Source organism: Talpa occidentalis, unplaced genomic scaffold (assembly GCF_014898055.3).
Source record: "Talpa occidentalis isolate TD23 unplaced genomic scaffold, MPIMG_talOcc4v2.1 talOcc4.4, whole genome shotgun sequence".
NCBI classification, from domain to species: Eukaryota; Metazoa; Chordata; class Mammalia; order Eulipotyphla; family Talpidae; genus Talpa; species Talpa occidentalis.
Window position 1 is genome coordinate 19,047,853 of NW_023604295.1, and position 20,036 is coordinate 19,067,888.

The window sequence follows — 20,036 nt, forward strand, 5'->3', positions numbered from 1 at the left end:
GTTCCCCTAGATATTTTTTGAGAGCGGTAGCTACTCAATTAAACTTTGGGAAATTGCCAGGGAAGACTCACACCATTTGCTTGCATTAAAAGTTTCTTTTTGACCCAATGACTGGAAACACTATAACACAGTAACTAAATGTCATGCTGATTTCTTATAACAAGACTGAAGTTTATCTTGTTTTACTTATGCTCACTTTCACTTTTCTGAGTTTTCCCTTGTTAGCCATGTTTCCATGATGTTAGGAATAAGGAAATTAGTAAATATGTTGTCATGTTATCGTTTTCTTTATAATTTTAGTAAGTTATATGCCATTTGCATGAAGTTTGTCACTTAACCAGCTAAAATTAAAAATGCTAGAGATTGAAGTTGCTGGAAATATTTCCTTAGTCTTCACCTATCATGCAAATCAAAAAGATACAAATAGATATTTGAGTTTTACATTCAATATACTAATTAATGGTCAAGAAAAAATTCAACCACATTTCTATTATAAGCACAATGAGAGGGTTTAGTTTTGAGGACTTATAGCTGCCCCATCCTTTGTGATTGCTTGCTTACATAATTCGTTATGAAAGAATGCTTCTAGTAAATCATCTCTCCAGAATGCCAGTGATTTGTTCTGTTCTGCTTGGGAAGGGTTAAGAGGAGACAACATCCTGTCAAAGACCTTGTTTTTAATTTTGCTTCTCACACTGGCAGAGATCCTGCTAAGAGCAGCCCAGATTAGTTCAGAAAACCTTTGAAGAGATTTAAGATGTCCTTCAGCCAGTTTGAAGGTTTTTGTCTTGCAAATCCAGTACAAGGGCGCCTGCAGGCATCTCGACCCTTGCTGTGCTGCTGATGCAGCTCAAGGTCACACTAACCCGCCCTGTGACATTCAACAACAAAAAAAAAATTATGCGGTGAAACAGCTTCTGCATTCAGCCAACCAACAACTTCCTTTCGTGAGGAACTGAGGAAAAAGTCTTTTATTCCCCCTCTTTTTCTTTTTTTGGGGGCTCTGTGAATTTTTGCTGTAGGAAATAATCCCGGATTTCTGGTGTGTGTGATGACAAGGTCATTTCTTAATTAGAACACATGTAAAGAACAAAGCTAAATGGCTTCAAAACAGCTTTGTAGTTGATGGAGAGGATTTAAATTATTTAAAGAGATAGTCACCCATGTATGATGGAAGCTGAATTCTAACAGCATTTAACTCCTTCATTTCTGTTTACTTGCCATTTCTTTCTTAGAATTCCTGATGTCTTACCTTAGAGGGTTGCAATCTAAACTTAAGAAAATTTATAAATGCCCTTTAAAAAAAAAAAAAGTGAACCATAATTTATAAACCAAATTCTTGGATCAACTTTTAATGGCAAACACATTCTCCACATGACACTTATCTCTGGAAATTTTATCAAATGGCTTGGTTAGGAATTAGGAATTATAAACTTTTCTTTCTAGTGACTGTGATTTATTTATATTCTGTTAGAAGGGGGGTAAGTAAAATGATTCTTTATTGCCTCACCTTCCCTTCTTCACTTTTACCCATTTGTGATTTAGAATTCTAGTAGAGCAATTTATCCCTGCTTTAGAAATTACAGAACATACATTCAGTTTTGCATGCATTTTCTAAGGTAAGAAAAGCAATGTTAATTTAATTTGGACTTTTAAGAAAGTTGATTCTGAATATACACTACTTTTTTAATGCACAATGAAACCATGTCCATAAATGCTTAATAGTCATATTGGGTTCCCTCGCCTTTGTGGTGCTTATTTCTCCATTTTGCTCCTCTTTTGTTGCCTGTGAGCGCTGACAACCAAAGACTTTTGTTGGATAGAGTCCAAGTGAATTGGCTTTCTATGTTGGAGATTTAATACATATCACCTCTGTAGTGTTGGAGCAGAATAATCTGAGAGAATAATTTTATGGTTGATATGTTCTTTATGTGTGTGTGGTGTGTGTGTATCTCTCTAGAGAGAGACATAGATATATGTGTGTGTGTGTGTGTGTGTGTGTGTGCTTATTCTCACATATAGTAGCATATATTGCTGTTATTTCTTTATCCTCACAATCACTTCCTGTAGAGAAATTTTGACAGCAACATTATGGTATTAGCATAACTGTTTTCTCAGAATTCAAATCCAGTTGCTTTATTAGAGAGGTGTTTCCTTGTAAATGTGACTAAGGTAGAAACAGGGCAAGTGCATGAAGATAGATAGTATTTTAATTGTGATTATTTAAATTAATATTTAGGATTTTGTGGGCTACCCTGTAAAAAAAAATATTCAGTTTGAGGGTATAAGATGATGAATTGTCTTAAGAACAAGATAGGATCAACTAGATTATTATTCTGAAAGACTTTCCATCTGTCAAGAAACAAATTGTTTCACCTTTCCATGGGTGGGGGCAATAGATATACTTTCAGGTATGGGTATTTTAAAGAATTTTAGCTTTGTCAAAAGAAAATCCTGAAGGGGATATCTATATGCAAGAACATGGTCAGTGTGATTCTGTGCCTCCTGCCCTTGCCTGGAGCCTGTTATGCCCTTATGTCATGTATGACCCAAGCTCACCTGATAGTAATTTCTAATTTACTGTCCTAATTCATCGATTTGTTATCACTAATTGTTCTTCATTTACTTCTGTGTAGTTTCCAGTACCTAAAGGGTTGAAAGGTTGCTGTAATTGGCACCCGCAGCTGCTCTTTCTTTTGACAGGGGATAATTTTGCAGCCTATGCTTTGTGTGACAGCTGCCTAATTGGGCATTCTCCCCTTGTAGCAAGCCTGCCTCCTCTAGCCTCCCTGCTGACAAATGGTGGTGGATTATAGATGAGGACACGCTGACCCATTCGACCTTGCTGAGACAGCGGGGAGGGGCCTCCTGCTACTTGAGGGAAGCTTTAGGTCATTTAGAGGACAAGGTCATGAGCCAGGTGGGGAAATGACATGATATCACATGACAGTAGCCTGATGACATGGTCAGTGTGTCAAGGACAAATGCATCAGTATTGATTAAACATTATTGCGATACTTCACTAAAGGCCCTAGGATTTCTTAATTGTTCTGGCTTAATTTTTTTTTCCTGAAAAAAAAGGAAAAGTGCAAAGTAAGGCACATACATTTTAGCAGTGTTAATTGTTTACATGAAAATAGAGATGGTTTAGGAAGCCTCCTCAAAGATTTATTTCTCTGGTCATTTAGAGTAATCTGCTTTTGGCTATTGCTTAGTTTGCAGTCCTTTGACTATCAGTACTTTTCAAGAATTACTTCAAAATTAAGGAAGGCAAATTAAAATGATAATATGTAATGTGTACTATTAAAAAACATAACTTTTGTTATCACCCTCCTTAATGATTGGCACACCTTTTCATATTGTGAATAAAAGAAAAACCAGCCAATTGAAAATGCTGAATTAAAAAGACCGTCCAAATTCTGAATTTATGAGATCAACTATACTACCATACAACTGTAATTATAAAGTGTTAAAAATGTTTTTTAAATTTTTGAGGTCTGAAAATGTTTTTGAAATAGCTTAAGATTGTACTTAATCTAAAAGCATCAAGATAAATAAAAATCTTTGAACATCTTTTCTTAATTAGTAATACACTGGCTTTTCTTGAAGAGCTAGACTTGAGCTATTACAGTATCTTTTTAAGTGCCAAACCTTAAGAATACTTGCTGAGTCTATTAACCCTGTGTTAATACTTCAAAGTGTAAGTTCATGTAAACTATTGGAAAGTCCAGTTTAGATAAATGCCTTGTTTTAAAAACAGTGGACAGATTAATGCAGAGAATACTGATCATGACTCTCATTTCTGGAAAAATATAATTGTCAGGTTCTGTTGCAACTTAAACCCTAAGTTCAACAGGAGGAAATTTTGTGCTCTGAAGATTTAAAAAAAAAAAAAAAAAAGCTATCAGTGATAAAGTGTGATGAATTAGTTTGCCAAAGTACACACATCTGTATTTTCATGGCACGTGCATGGCGTGTGTGTGTGTGTGTGTGTGTGTGTGTGTGTGTGCGCGTGTGTGTTTAATTTTGATTATGCTGTGCATATGTTTAGCTGCTTTCAAACCCTGACTCAAGCTTGGTGGAGGTTTAATCCTGTGCCCTTGTACACGTAGACTTGATTAGTAGTTGTGGTTATCTCAGCAGAAGACATACCGCCCTCCTCCTTGTATTGGTCGGGACCCGGGCATTGGGGAGTCAAGGCAGAGGAGAAAGAAAAGAGATTTTACATTAGTATTCTATGAAAGCCTTACTGTCTGCAGAACAAATTGATTGCTCCGGTGTACCTGTGCTTGGCACCACTGCTGTGAAAGAAAGGTAGGGTTGTAATCTGTTTTATTGTATTACATATTGTGACACTCCAGGAATATTTAACATGCGCTCTTTCCGTGGCACGTGCTGTAAGTCTAAGTAAAGAAAAAGGAAATAAATGAATGGAAAGTATGCAAGAGCAGTGGGCTACAGCTTTGTTTACTCCAGTCCATGAGATTTTATTCAAATAAGAAAATTTTTGCTGAAAGCGTCACTGGGAACATAACCTGATTGATAACGAAACCCTTTAAAGTGGTCTGAGGCACTAATCTGCTTCACTGCTTGAAACATGTCAGGCAGAGATGAAATTCAAGCTAATGTAAGATTTTAACCACAAGATGAATGGGAGAAGTCACTGAGGTGCTTATGGACCTAATTAGTTTAGGAAGTAATTTTTAATTATTTTTCAGCATATTGTTGAAGGTCCTACATAACGTGGTGCAGAGAATAGGAAAAATAATAAAGAAGACATAGCCACTATTGCACCTTAAATTTTATTAGGGAAATTAGGGAATGTGTTACTTTATTCTTTTACTAGTTTTCTTATATCAACTTTGTACTGTTTAGTTCTATTGTATTGAAGGAAATTACAGTGATTGTACTAGTTTGTTTTTTTTTTATTCTGTTCGTTGTTTTTCAGATAAGAACTAGTAATATACAGGATTGCTTAATAGCAAGTATCCATTAAATAAGTATTTTAATATCTTATAAGAGTATTGAAAAGTCAGTGTTTGAGATTTGACCCTGGCTATTCAGAGGCACTCTTGAAACATGGTGATGGCTGCTCTTTTCAGGTCACGTATAAATCTGTTCTGTGAGGGAGGACTAGAAATTGCACTTGTCCAAGCCTCATGCCACATGGAAACTGCAACTGCCCTTTGCCTCCTCTGTTCCCATCCTGATCTCTGATTATAAGCCAAGCTCTAGACTTGGGAGAAAGAGGAAGTAAAATAACTCACTGATGAAATGAAAGTTGTCTTCTGTTGTTCATTTTTGTACATTAATTTATGAAATTAGTGTATAACTTTATATTTTTAGATGAACATTTCACTTCCAATTAAATGTGTGAATAATTTGTGTGTGTACTAATTTTACACCATACATACTTCTAAGATGGAAGATCAGTATTATCAGAGACCATGAACATTGGTCTAGTCTTGTTCCCTTTTATAGAAGATGGGGTAAAGGAAAACATTTTTATGCATTTGTTAAATAATACAAACATACCAATTCCTAATCTAAAACATTGATTAAAATTAACTACTCGCTATCATGTTATCTATAAAAGAAAGAGGATGTTTTTCAAAGAACGTTTTTACCTCAGCAACATTAAAACTTAAATATGTTTTCAGTTGAATATAAGTCATTAAAATTATTAGCCTTGTTTTCTTATCCATTTGGTTTTGTGGAAGTTGTATTTTCCTTACTGGAAAAATGTAAATTGAGAAAATGTGGGGGGAAAATAAACCATGGAACTAAGAACCAAAATATTTTTCTTTCGAGAATGAAACATGTTCTTAACTTTTTCTAGTTTTAAATTTTGGAATTACCTTATACAATTTTGGAAATTTTCTCCCTCTTAAAGGAAATGCATGGCTTGTGTATTTAAATATCTACTATTTAACCAACCCAGAATGGGAGGATTTAGAAGGGAACACCAAGTAGAGAAAATTGATATTTTTCTTTGCTTTATATTTGCTTTTTCCCTCCCTGTTCTCTTTTGATGGGGCGGGAAGTTACTTTTGTATAGCAGAGCATCCACACTAGTTACTGTATCTGTGACATTGTTACTGCTCAATAAATGTCTGCTGGTCAAATGAATAAAGAGTACTCAACCAGGGGCCTCCCTGGTGGTGCAAGGGGTTAAGACACAGCACTGTGAAGCTACCAGCAGCCACTGCAGCATGAGTTCCATAGCCGACCAGGGAGCTGACCCACATGGCGCAGCAGACCTCTCCTGTCTTGCCCCCTACCCCCCTCAGCAGTGTATTTCAGTAGATCTGCCTGTTCTGCTCCCCACTCTGTCTCTGGTGAATCCTCTCACCCCCCATGCCTCTGGCCTGTATCTCAGTTCTTGTATGCATAAAATAAATAAATCTTTAAAAAAAAAATACTCATACAGCCTCTCCCTACCCTCACCCCCCCCCACTTTGTTTTTTCATTCATCTATTTACAGTTCAATTTTTGCTGTGCTTACAATAGTGAGATTTTGGCATCATCTTCACTTGTAAAGTTTTCATGTGTTCAAAAAAAATAGTTCAGTGCTTTAAAACCTACCTAGGAACTATGTGTACAGAATTAATTTCCAGTGAGAGTAGTTCAAGTGACTGCTTGAAATTTTTCTTTCTCCCAATGTAGACAACTCTTCTTTACCTTGAGTTGCCTCCATTTATTTTCCTTATATGACGACCTACTGTAATTGAGTTTTTTAAAGCTATGAAATTTCTTATTACATTCATTTTGTGAATCTAGGTGCATTATACATCTTAACCAATATCAACAAATTATTTTGAGCATCCCAAATAACTGAATGTAAACTTTAGTCAAGGAAAGTTAGATCTGTTGTATCTATGGAGAAAACAAGTATTTGCCATGTTATTGTGACTATTCATTTAAGCTATGAGATGAAAGTAATTCTTGAGGACAGCTTTAAATGTGTGGATGACACACTTCTTTAATCTCAGTTAATGAAAAATAATGTTTTTATTGTTTGGTATCCAATTTTTTTTTAAAGGCGTGTCCTTTTTTTTTAAGATTTTTTTTAATTTATACAATAGCTGAGGTACAGACCAGAGGCATGGGAGGGTGAGAGGATTCACCAGAGACAGAGTGGGAAGCAGAACAGGCAGATAGACCAAAGCACTGCTGAGGGGAGCAGCGGGCAAGAGAGGAGAGGTCTGCCGCGCCACGTGGGAATCTCCCTGGCCAGCCAGGAATCGAACCCACACTGTAGAGGCTGCGGACAGCTTCACAGCACTGCGCTCAACCCGCTGCGCCACTGGGGAAGCCCAGCCACAGTAAAATTTAATTAATGACCGAATTGAATATAAATTCAAGAAAACTAGTAGTATATCATACACATACATACATACAGACAAATACACACACAAAGTTTCGGATTCCTCCTTATGAGGGTGAACCCAGTATATTTTTTATACCAGAGTGACAAAATATTGGGTATCACTAAAAAATATATTAAAAGTTAAGGAAAAAACTTTACATAAAATTATAGGATACATTTATATAAATAGTCTAAAACAAATAAATATATTATAGTCTGTTAAATACTTAATATTTTATGGCATTGTTTCAACTGGGACTCTTGATGGGTAGTGACAGAATCAAGGTTTGCATCAGGTTCTAGCAGTACATGTCAGATGGCTATTCAAGTTAAAAATTGAGAAGGTGTCTGGCAAGACTAGGTTTGCCTTGATCACCTGGGCTAAGATTCTCTACTAGGCTTTATTTTCCAGTGGAGAAATGAACAAGGAACCAGAGATATTGCGAAAGTGACCAAACAGAGAGGCAGTGGGGAAACTAGCAGACATGGAAATATGGTTTGGGAACTTGGATGTCTCAAAATCAAGCTTATGTGAAACTTATAAGCCATACAAAGGGCTTTCCTTCCCATTAGCAGGGGAAAGTCCATTTGTGGCTTTGGCTCAACAGTTGGGCAAAGCAAAGTTTGCAGGCAGACTAACCTTTTCAACCTCAGTTGGCCCATATTCAGGATGGGGATTATAATAACTGCCTCTTTAGCTACTATGAAAATTAAATAAAAAGACACATGTATAGTGCCCAGACCATTGTATAAATCTGATAATTGTTTATGGGTTCATGTGTCTAAGTATAAGACAGCCACACCCTTTACGAAGGTATTCTTTATACCACTATTACTAACAGAGGACTTGACTAGGTAACTATAGTGGATATAATAGAGCTGTTTGGGTATTTCAAAATGAGTGATGTAGCAGCATTTTCATTTTTTATGTGCAACCTGCTGCAGCTTGTCTAAACTTGAATTTCTATTTCTTATCTGTTAATTTAGTTTTAGGTCTCAACCTAATAACAACAAAAAGCCTGCACCTTTAATAATGATTGCTTCCCCAAAATACATACCCTTTCTCTTGATCAGTTGTGTGATTTTTATTCATATTAACCTAATTAAAATATGACTCAAAGTTGTACATCATTTTCCATAACCACCTTTCTCCTAGCAGTGTAAAATGTCCAGGTGAATCATCATAGCATACTTGAGAATTACAGTAAATATTCAGAATTATAAATATAGTAAATAGTTTGGAAAATGTGAAGCCATAACAGATAAGGTAAAGCTTACTTGATTTAAATTTTAGCTGAAACGTTTTGCTTACCTTAAGTGCCACTGGTAGTTTCCAGACTTTGCTTTTCTCCCTTTATTGAAGAAATTACTGAGCAGTTACTTTTGTAGATCTTTGGGAGACAGGGGTGATCTGAGTTTGCAAATGTGAATGCCAAATAAAGAGCAGTTAACATAATGCTTTTCTCTAGAAGACACAGAAAAGATCATTAGAAATGCCTTACGATTTGATCTAGTTTAAATAAAGTTTCACTTTTTCATTAGATTGAACTTGTAATTTTAATGAAGTGATTGTTTCTTTTGATGTTTATAAAATTCTATTGCTTAAAAATTAATAATACCTTATAAGTATCTTTACTTTGCTTACATGGTAGATTTTAATAACTGGATATATATTTTCTTTGCTGCCATTTTTTTTTTTGCATTATATATTGAATTAAGTGATCAGAGAGAAACTAAGAATATAGACACTTAATTTACTCAGCAAAAATTCAGTGTCTCCAATGTGCCTGTGGCAAGCAGAATAAAACTAATTCTTGCCCTCATGGAGCAATAATTATAGACTCGTGATAGAAGACAAGCAATAAATAAGTTCAGAAAGATAAGGAAAAGCAAAAAATGTTACTGATGAGACAAATCCTAAGACAACTGTGATTTCGTGGATGCTCTGCTAGGGAATAATGGGTCGATCCCCTTAACTAAGGCAATCGGGAAAGGCTTGTCTGAAGAGGTGACATTTAAACTGAGTTGGGGAAGGAGGCAAAGCGAAGCACTGAGAAGATGTAGGATAAAGAACCACACATACAGGGAAGAATTGTCTGTCCTGAGGTTGAAGGAAACCTGTATAGCTAGAGTTACGTTGTCCAGAATAGATTTTAGCCATGAGCCAGAGGTGACTGGTATGAATCGAGATGTTCTCTAAGTGTAAAATGAACATCAATTTAGAAGACGTAGTATGACAAAGAGAATATTAACTAGCTTAGGAGTTTTGTATTGATACTATGCTATTTAGGATGTAACATAGTATTTTGAATATATGAATAAAATATATCCAAATTAATTTTACCTTTTTTTTTTTTTTTTTGCTTTAAATAATGTGACTACCAACAAATTTAAGGTTACATTTGTGGTTCTCATTATATTTCTGTTAAACAGCGCCTGAGTTGAGTGTAATGAGTAAGGGACTAAATAACACGAGATAAGATTGGGTAGATTCACTGCAGTCAGGTAATGCAGGATCTTGTAGACCATGGAGAGGAATTCAGAATTTATTGTATAATCGGTTATACAATAGAGTTTTAAACACGGGGGATTTACCTTTCACAGAGGGCATTGACTACAAAGGCAAGAATGTGTCGTGCTGGACCAGTTAGGACGCTACTACAACATCCTACACGATTCTCCCTCTATCTCTGTCTCTCTATCTCCTTTCCCCTCCCCTCCCCCTCTGCTCCTCCCTCCCCTCCCTTTCCCTCCCCTTCTCTCTCTCTCTCTCTCTCTCTCTCTCTCTCTCTCTCACACACACACACACACACACACAAACACACACACACAGCTAAGCCAGTTATCACGGGGGGCCTCCCTGGTGGTCTAGGGGTTAAGTCTCAGCACTATCACCACTGTGGCCAGGGTTCGATTCTCTCGTCCTGTATTTCAGTAGACCTGTCTGCTCTGCTCCCCACCCTGTCTCTGGTGACTCCTTTCACAAACCCCCTTCGCCCTCCCCCCCACCCCCGCACCTCTGGCCTACATTCCAGTTCTATGCATAAAATAAATAAGTCTAAATAAACCAGTTACCATACCAGTTGTCATATAATGTTTTATAAAAATGATCTCTAATTGTCAATGAGTTGTTTGGCCATATTTGCTGCAATTTCTTAAGCAAAGGAGGCAGACACTCATTTTAGGTTTAATGGTATTAGAATATCTTCCTTTGTTCATGGAATATTAAAATTCTGACTAAATGAAATCTCAACTAGCCTCACAGTATGCTAATTCGTGAAAATAATAATACTCAAATTATTTATAGTATTAAAGATTTTCAAGATTTTTGATAGACCTGCAACATTTCTTCATATTTTGGAGTTCAAGGAATTATTTGATAGTTTGATGGAAGTTACCGATATATTGGGTCCCACCACCTATCAAACTTTCTCCCGAGGGGCCTTGCATCCCAATGAAACCTCATCATACTCTGACAACTTGTAACCCTCCCAACTATCCTCTCTGGAGGTGCTTGTTCTCCTACTTTGTTAGTCAAGAAACCTGAGACTTACAGTAATGGAGCAAGCTGCCAGGTTACACTAGTAGTAAGTGACAGGCCAGAGGCCATAACTCAGATCTTTCCAATTTATGCTGGGATCTCCTCATGTCTAATTGAGAGAGAGAGAAAAAAGGAAAAAATGAGTATTTGTGTTTATGAATGTGAATTATAGTTCCAGTTTATTGGGCTCAGAAGTTATATTTGTAGTAGAACTGTTCAGTTTGAATAAAAATTGGAACAATTCTTCATTTCTGACTTTTTACTGTTATTTATATTAGTGTAATGACAGTATTAGAAAAATACAGGGCATCGCTAAAGTTTAGTTTTTATTTTTTTCCTTTAGAAAAAGAAAATATTTGCTATAGAACATGCTTCCACTTATCAGTACTTGGAGGATGACAGACACAATACTAAATGCTTTGCATGTTTTATTTCATTAAATCTTGCTTTACATCCCTATTAAAAGGGTAGCAAAAACAATAATAGTATCTGAACTAAATTCAAAGCCCAAATTCTTAGCTTCATTGTGTTATCCACTTTTTAGTTATCTTTGAAACTACCTATTTTCACAGTATGTTGGTTCAGTAGCATTTACATTGTCAACAGTTTTATTCACTTTAAAAAGGAAAGGTCATTTGAAATTCAGATGAAAAGTTTCAAGTTTTTTTTCATCACATTTCTTTAGCAGATTTATAAGTTGATATGTGTCTTATCACAGATAGATAAGGCTAATATCTTGAAGTTAACTAATAATTTTATTTCCTCTGGTTAAGTGAAAGTAAGAAAAAAATATCAGGTAGTACCCAAGGAAGCTCACTATACAGCGTAAAATATGGCAGTTTGCTTTTTTAATGGATGATCTTATTAACAATGGGCACATTACTGTGACTTAATGGCGTACCAAGTCATAGTGAAATACACAATGCATGATTCTACTTCAGATTTCTGTTAGGAAGGAATTAAAAATGCCAGATCCTTGGTATGTGGTTTTATTATATAAGAGATTTTTTTTAAATACTTTTGAGTATCCCGAACACTGCCAAGTAATACTACTTTAGTTACTGTTTGATTTTGGAAAGGACAGATTTTACCTAATTAACATAAAATCACAATAATGATTATGCAGATTATCATCAGTAGCTACTAAAGATGTAAGTAGTAAGAAGAGGGGAAAAGTAAATTAACATTTCTTTGAGCACTTATTATGTTGTGTACTTTATACATATTATTTAATCTTCACAACTGTCTCATTCACTCAGTATTATACACACGAAACTGAGGCACAGACAGATGTAAAGAGTTACAGAGCTGGTGGGTGAGGCTTGAGTTACTGTTTTTAAAGAAATGAAAACTGGGAGGGAATTTTGGTTTTACACATTGTTGGAAGGTATGAAAGAAGCCCTTTTAGATGTGAACTGTGGGAATGTGACTCTTCTTCAATTTAAACTGTGAAGATTGACCACTGATGATATGAGTGGTGTCTAGTCCTGTGAGTAGCCAGTTAGTGTTACTGATCTCAACTTTAGTTAGTTACTTTCAATCATCTTTTATCCCCAGAGCCATCACTGAAAATAAGGTTTAAATATTCAACACTGCAAAATGCAGTGGTTACGTTCTGCAGAAATAATCTATAGTAGAAGTGTTCTTCCTTTTGACATTTTCTTTAAAATAACTAAACTTTTATTGAACAGAGATTTTAAAGTTTAACTCTTTTTAACCCTTCTTAGAATTTTACTTTTAAGATTTAACTAGTATCAACTGGTGACCATTTTCTTGAGTATATTAGTTAAAATTACCTATTTAATACCCTTTTTTACTTAGTTTTTTTTCCCACTATACAGGTTTAAAATATTATGTTCTTCCATTTTGCTACTTATTCATAACCATACCTTGCCCTTTTTATTCTGAACATATGTTCTAAAAGTTCTACTCCATCATGTTTATGTTAATCTGCTTAGCACAAAATTATTGCCAAATTTGGGGACTTGTTCGAGTACACGTTTTTAGTATATTGAAGGCGGTTTTTGTTTTTTTCTCTTTTTCCTTGCCTTTTGTTTTATTTTTCCTCAGTGTATTCCTTCAACATACTCACTTTTTGGGGAATTGGGGAGACCCTTACCTGCTAATTGTTTTGTAGCAAACTCATGTTTGCAATTAGACTTTTTTTTTTTTTTTGGAAAAATAATAGTTATTTTTATTTTGAAAGTTTGAAAGCTATTCTCTCGCATGAAAGGATTCAGAAGCTTATCAGTAATTCTACCTATGTATCATATACTACAAGCTCAGCTCAAACTGAATTTGTAAGTTAAATTGTTTAAGTGATATCCTTGCTTCTGTAATTTATTTCAAAAATAAGCCAAGTTCCTTTAAGCTCTGTAAAAATTCAGACTAGAGGAGAATACATTGGTTTAAGAGGAGGTAGAAAAGAAAACGGGCTTAAAAGGAAACGCTGCTTTTTTAATACTGGAGGGAAGTGTCTTACTATCTCAGAGGTAAATGGACACTATTTCTATTTGTCTTCCATGTTAATAGTGGGGGTATTTTGGCAAATCTTTCTCCCAAAGTTGGCCTCTAAGAATTTGGTGGGTATTGTAAATGTCATCATGAGAATCATGGTTCCTTCCTCTGATTTCTTCCATCTCAATAAAAGAGTAGTTTCATTTTTTTACTCACTTTTTGAAAATTTGGTATCATTTATGAAAGTACTTTTATTTCCTTTTGAGAGCCATGATAATTATTTCTAAAGCTCAACTCCAAAAAGTTTGGAGTGGCATTTAAACAAGTCTACCTTTTATGGGTAAGAATGAAGAAAAAAGAAGGCATTTTTTTTCCCCTATCTAGAGTGGGAATACACATTCCCTGTTAAAGGGCATCAGCCCTAAAAGTGGAGAAGAGAAAGGAACTAGAATGATTAGGCTTAGCTATACTAACAACATTCTCAGCAAGGACTTCAAAACAAGGGACTAAAATAATGAGATGTTGGAGATGCAAGCGAATCTTAAAGAGGATCTTGTTAAGCCCTCTACTTCTAAATTAGTAAAGTGAGGCACTTCACTCACCAAGGTGATAAGTAACATAAAGTCATGTGGGTTTTTTTTTTTCTTCAGTATCTCTCATATCAGTATCTTTCTTCAGTATCTCTCAGCATCCTGAGTTCCAGGCATTGGTTCACATGGTTAGATTCAGCATCTTCCTCTTTTGATTCCTCCCAGATCCTGTTATTAGGAAGAGGTAATTTACATGACATGTGGAAGGGAATTAAGTGAGAAGTAGATGAAGAACGGTAACAGTGGGACTTTCTGCTTCTTCTTGTTTATTCCTCCATGGAATATTTGTTCTGTCTGACTCCTTGCTTTGGGCAATTGTTGAAACATTTTCGGTCAAGGCTGTAATTTAGGACCAGGAACTGCCAATGTTTATTTAAGAAGAATTGGAGATAGGTGGAAACCCAATAGTTTACTGCAGCAAACCAAACAAGAGAAGCACCTGGAACCCTTAGTAAAACCTGCCCTTGCCTGACCTCAGGTAACCCAGGTTCCTACTCAACTTCACTATGAACTTAGTAGACAATATAACAATTTAATGCCATTCTCTATTAGATGCCATGTCTATTTCTCATTAGAAATGGGGGAATATTTTGCTAGAGGTGGTAGAAGTTAGCTGAATCAAGAGCAATTTATATAATATTTTGCTATCTAACCTTCTGAGCAAGAACCATCTGGTCTTTATTTGCTTGCCAACTTCATCATAACCCATCCACCCACCCTTTGTGCTAGGCTCCATTTTAGGAATTAATTTTCCAGATCTGCTCACACATATAGTTTGAATATCAGTATCTCCCTTAAAATTTCATCATTTCTTGCCTGGTTCTGCAATAGCTTTATGATATGGTTCCCTCTTCTAAGTAATAGACATAGTACCTAGCTTGAATCTTGAATAATAACATTCTCTTTAAGTTTGCTTATCTTCTATTCTTCCATTTTCAAATATTTGGACCCTGTTCAAGTCTCACCATCTAGGACTTGGACAACTCTAATATGACCCACAGTTGGGCATTAATACTTGCCATGCCCAAAGGCAACCACTCCTTCCCGTCCCTATACACAATCTCAACGTAAGGAATATGTGCTTTGTGTCAGTATCAGGAGCCTTTGTAGTTCTGAGTACCAGCAGCATTTATGAGTAAGGTGGGTAGAGGTAATTTAAGACTTGATAATTAAAATATGGAAAGAAGAGCAAATCATTTGAGAAGCAGGTAAGGATGGAGGGAGGCAAGAAGAGAGAATATGTGAAAAGAAAATACTTGCTTTCAGGTTCCAGCGACTCTTTTGACTATTGCCTTAGGCTAGTAGTTCTAGAGTCATAATTTGAACCCACTTGATGGATGTAAATGTGATTCTTTTAGACAGAGTCTAAGTCTTAGAGAGTGCCATAGTTCCTTTTTCCACTGATCGAGAGAAAGACCAGTATTTTGTTTCACTTTTCATGTGGGGAAAAAAAAAGTCTGTGTCTTTTCTCGTGGCCATGGCCTAAATGAACAGCTCTGTTTTTTGGATATGAGAAGTTGTTTTTAACATCAGAAAGTGCCAGTCCCCCCTGCCTTCACATACACACAAAATGGAGATATTCATGCAGATTCAATAACTTCAGCCAGTTAAACTACTTGGCTAATATGAAAACAAGTTATTTATTTTTTTTTAATTTAATAGAAGGAAAATGATAAAACGAATTAAACTGTAAAGTTCTTCAACATCAGTAAGTTTCACACAGCTGCAGGGATAACTTGACGAAAGGACATGTTCAGCCAGATGGCCTGTGCTGGCCTTCTTCCCATTCCTGCAAAAGATATGTTATTCACTCCCAGGGTAGCTCAGGGAAAGAGCTGATTATGGAATTAAAACAACCAATGTCCAATTAACCCCTGTTTTGGTCAATGTTTCCTACACAGTTTGGATAATTGGCATACTTTAGTTCCATCAAGGGAGACAGCTGGTTTATTGGTTAGTTGATGCTCCTGGGAATAAGGAATCTGAAATTTTGTTTTCAGCTCTACCCCTACAAACTCTTAAGTATGACCTTGGACATCTTATTTATCTCCTTGTGTCATTAGCTTTCCCCATTTGGAATCCAGAGACACGTGTTGCTCACACACCATACGTGAGGTAGAGGTATTATAAGAACAATGAGTTGTTGAAAATTGCAGAAGTCTTTGGAACCATGGATTAAGAGGTGTGGTTTATCTTATACAGTATTCCTCTGATAGCTTAGGATGCTGTAATTGCATAGAATAGAAGCCCACTCAACTACAGGGAGATATATTAAGAGATATTCAGCAGGCGCTTCTGGAACCCAATTGTAAAAGTGCATTATATCTCCTTGGAATTGGAACGTCATTCAGAGACTCCTTGTCTCTCTTCTCTCTCTTTTTGCCTCCTGGTCTCTACTTCTCTCTGTGTGCCTACTTTATTCTTTTCTGTCCGCGCACTGACTTCTCTGTGTACTAGTGTGTGAAATGTGAACTCATTAAAGAAATCCCCATTTCAGCCTTTTTGAATTCAAATCCAAAGAGAGGAAATGAATTGGACATGGCACCAAAACTTTAGCAAGGTTCCCAATGTGGTCCTTTCCCTTGAGGTCAGTAGTTGGAACAGGATCTTTAAAAAAACAATAAGTCTAAGAAAGGAGTAATAGGCATCCTATGTACATGAAACTACTCTTGGTTTATTTTTTTTTAAAGATTTATTTATTCATGCATGATACAAGAACCAGGGCACAAGCCAGTTTTGCGGGAGGGTGAGAGGATTCACCAGAGACAGAGCAGGGAACAGAACAGGCAGACTGACTGACTGAAATACACTGCTGAGGGGAGTAGCAGGCGAGACAGGAGAGGTCTGCAACAGCATGTGGGTATCTCCGTGGCAGGCTGGGATCAAACCCGTGCAGCAGAGGCTACGACAGCTTCAGAGCGCTGTGCTCAACCGCCTGCGCCACCAAGGAGGCCCACTCATGGTTTAAATAAACATGTTTTTAAAAATTGAAGTGCTAACAAGCTAATAATTTAAGAATTATTAAATTATTTCATAGATCCAAAGTATTTCTTTAAAGTTTTTCAAGACATATATAGAATATGTTAAAACATCCAACAAACACAGGTTTGAGTGCCAGGTATTATACTTGCCAGGTGTTATACTAAGTGTTTTACATACATATTTATTTAATACAAAAGTTTGATGAGGCAAATACTTTTATGATTCCTCATTCACAGCTAAGGAAGCTGAGCCCTGAGGCTGAGCTACAGCCAAAAAACCTTCTGCTGAATGGTGGGATCAGTTATCCAAAGACTGTTCTTTTAACCACTGTGCTCTCTGGCCTTTCTAAAAAAATAAGAGATTTGCAGGAAGAGATAAGATTTTAGAGTTGGAGAAGTAAACCAGTGTGCTCAAAGTACTGCAGAAGTAATCGCCTTACCAAAATTTCCAAATTCATTTTTGTTATAGTCTGTGACAATTTAATATAATAGGGAGACTGGAAGTCAGAACACCCTAATTTGGTTTTGGATGAGCCAATTATTGGCCAATTAACTAATCACTCAGTTGCTCTGAGCCTTAGTATCCTTGTTTGTTAAAATGAGAATGAGGATATTATAATATTAACCAACCTCAAGAGAAAAATTAAAGAAAGTTTCTCTTAATATTTCATTTGAAGAGGAGGTATGGTTAAAAACACTTGGGAAAAGCACAGCTTTTTTTTTTAATGTATAGTAAACTCAGTAGGGGCCAATAGTGTGTAGCAGAAGGCTCCTGGAGCTCTTTATATACTACTTTGTTAATTTGTAAAGAATTGCATCTTTCCACCACCCACCACAGACTGGCGCCCAGGAACATCTGTCTTCCTTTTTTCACCCTTTGCTAGACTCCTGTCAACTGTGGAATTTCAGTATCTTCTCTAGGCCTTAACAAGGTAATAGTCAGTGGAATATGGCAGCTATTTTATAAGGTTGAAGTGTCATTGAAGGATTAGCCTTATTTCCTGTGGCCCCAAAAGGACTAATGATCAGACTAAGAGGAGGCAGATTCTGGCTCAATGCTGGCGAGACTGTGCAGTTGTGCAAATATGGGAAGAGTTCTCTGAATGAGGGATAATCCTATTGAGGGTGTGTCTGTACCCAGTCACTATACTGAGCACACATGAGCATTATCACATTTATTCCTCACAGTGACTGTGTGAACTAGGTATTGATTTTTGCACATTTATAAATAAAACTTTTGAGAGTTGTTTACTTGCTCTAGATCAAACAGTTGGTAAGCGGAGGAGCCAGAAGATTTGAACCCAGAGCCTTATGTTTCCAAAAGATACCACCTGGGAAGCGTAGACATTTTCAGAAATCAACTTGGCAACCATTGTTAGCCAATAGATTATAAAGGCGTTAAAGCATTAGATAAGATGATTGGTTGAGCCAGTAACCTTTCAGCTTTGTTCTAATCTTTAAATCCAGTGACTCTTTTCTTTATAGAATCAGTTTGCAAGCATATTGTAGATTCATATGGTAAAATAGGTTTTTATTCATAAAAGTTAGCTACCTTGCCAATTTTAGACACATTCCTTTAAGTGTGTATTCCCAGTAAAGTCAGGGATAAGATGTTTGTCAGGAAGATGTGGTACATACACAAAATGGAATGCTATGCAGCTATAAAAGCAGGATAAGCTCTTGTCATTTACAACAGTGTGGTTGGAATTGGAGGGGTTTATGCTAAGCAAAATAAATCAGAAGGAGAAAGACAATTACAGATATTGTCATTTATATGTGGAATATAGAGAAACAAAAGGGTCAGAAAATGAAGTACAGTACAGGATTATGGGTGTCTTTGTGGTGGGTGTGGTGTAGTAACATACACCTGAAAGGTGTATCCTATACTTACATATCATCCACAGTTTTGTAAACCAATGAAACATCAATTAAAAAAAAAAAAAAAGAAAGTTGGCATCACCATCAAAAAAATAAAAAGCTTGATTGAAAAATAAGCTATAAACATTTCTACCCCAAAATAAAAATAAGTCATTAGTAGAAGTGAATCAAGTGTTTGGGAAAAAAAAAAAATATGATAGACAAAGAAATTTGATTTGATTCTGTAATATTTTTTAAACAAATGTCTAAGTGGCTTTGAGAGTACTATAAGATCTGTGTCATTTTTAATATATATTAAAGTGTGCTTTATTATAGTTGCTAGAAAATTGGATTTTCAAAATTTTACACATCTACATCAAAGGTGATGTAGATGCACCAACAGGACTTGCTGGTTCCTCAGACCTGAGAAACATTGTTTAGGTTTACTACCATGCCATGAAGCTAGATGTGACCAGAAGCTTTCCTTTATAGTACAAGTTAAAGGACTGAATTTCCTCGATTTTAAATTCTACTGATAGTAATATGCAGCTATAGTAAAAAATGAATAGGCATGGAATGACCTGTGGACTCTTCTTGCATCATTTTTCAAGACCTACTTGGAAAATATTGGGTTTTTTTTTTTGGTTTTTTTTTTTTTGGTAGAATTGTTTTTTAATTTTTTTGGTTTTATGCCTTTAAATAGTAATGTGGTTGCTTTTACCTATTCTAATTGAATCACTTAATGGTTGGCAATTGTTCATAGTTACCCAACAACATTAAACTTAAACTGAAAACTCTTAACAAATATAGGTTCAAAGAAAAGATAATCCTATGACTAAATAGCTGCGATCAGTTTAATTTTTATCACAATTTAAAGGGTTCAGATTCTTTAATATATGCTTATTATTTCTACCTCAGTGATTCTTTTTTTAATGAGTTTAAAGAACATAAGGCTAGCTTTCCACAATGTTTTTGGGTTGGTTTATCTGGTTTTAGAGAATATTTCTTTCAATGTGATACTTTATTTCTTAATATAGTGTCATCCTAAGAAAATCTAACAAAGTAATTTTTTTATGTGAAGCAGGTTTTATTCAACTTTCTACAGAGTAGTTTGAGAGGGGAAAATAATGAAAAGCTTTATGCTACTGCTATCTCATTAAAACATTTGATCATTTTTCATATAATCAAAGCATATTAGATCTTATTAACCTTGAGTAAGGACACATTGATTAAAGGAAATA

General features: G+C 35.7%; 1 protein-coding gene across 6 annotated transcripts in view; it reads left to right on the forward strand.

Annotated features, from left to right (window-relative positions):
* The window catches only part of NRIP1 (nuclear receptor interacting protein 1), an 89,230-nt gene that overhangs the window by 49,439 nt on the left and 19,755 nt on the right, over window positions 1-20,036 (forward strand). Inside the window, exon 1 of one of the 6 annotated variants that reach the window (XM_037525091.2) lies at window positions 3,990-4,314. The exons of the other annotated variants lie outside the window; for them this stretch is intronic. The gene's annotated coding sequence lies outside the window, so the exon portion shown is untranslated. Of the gene's footprint in view, window positions 1-3,989; window positions 4,315-20,036 lie in introns of those variants that run through there. 6 annotated transcript variants of the gene reach the window in all.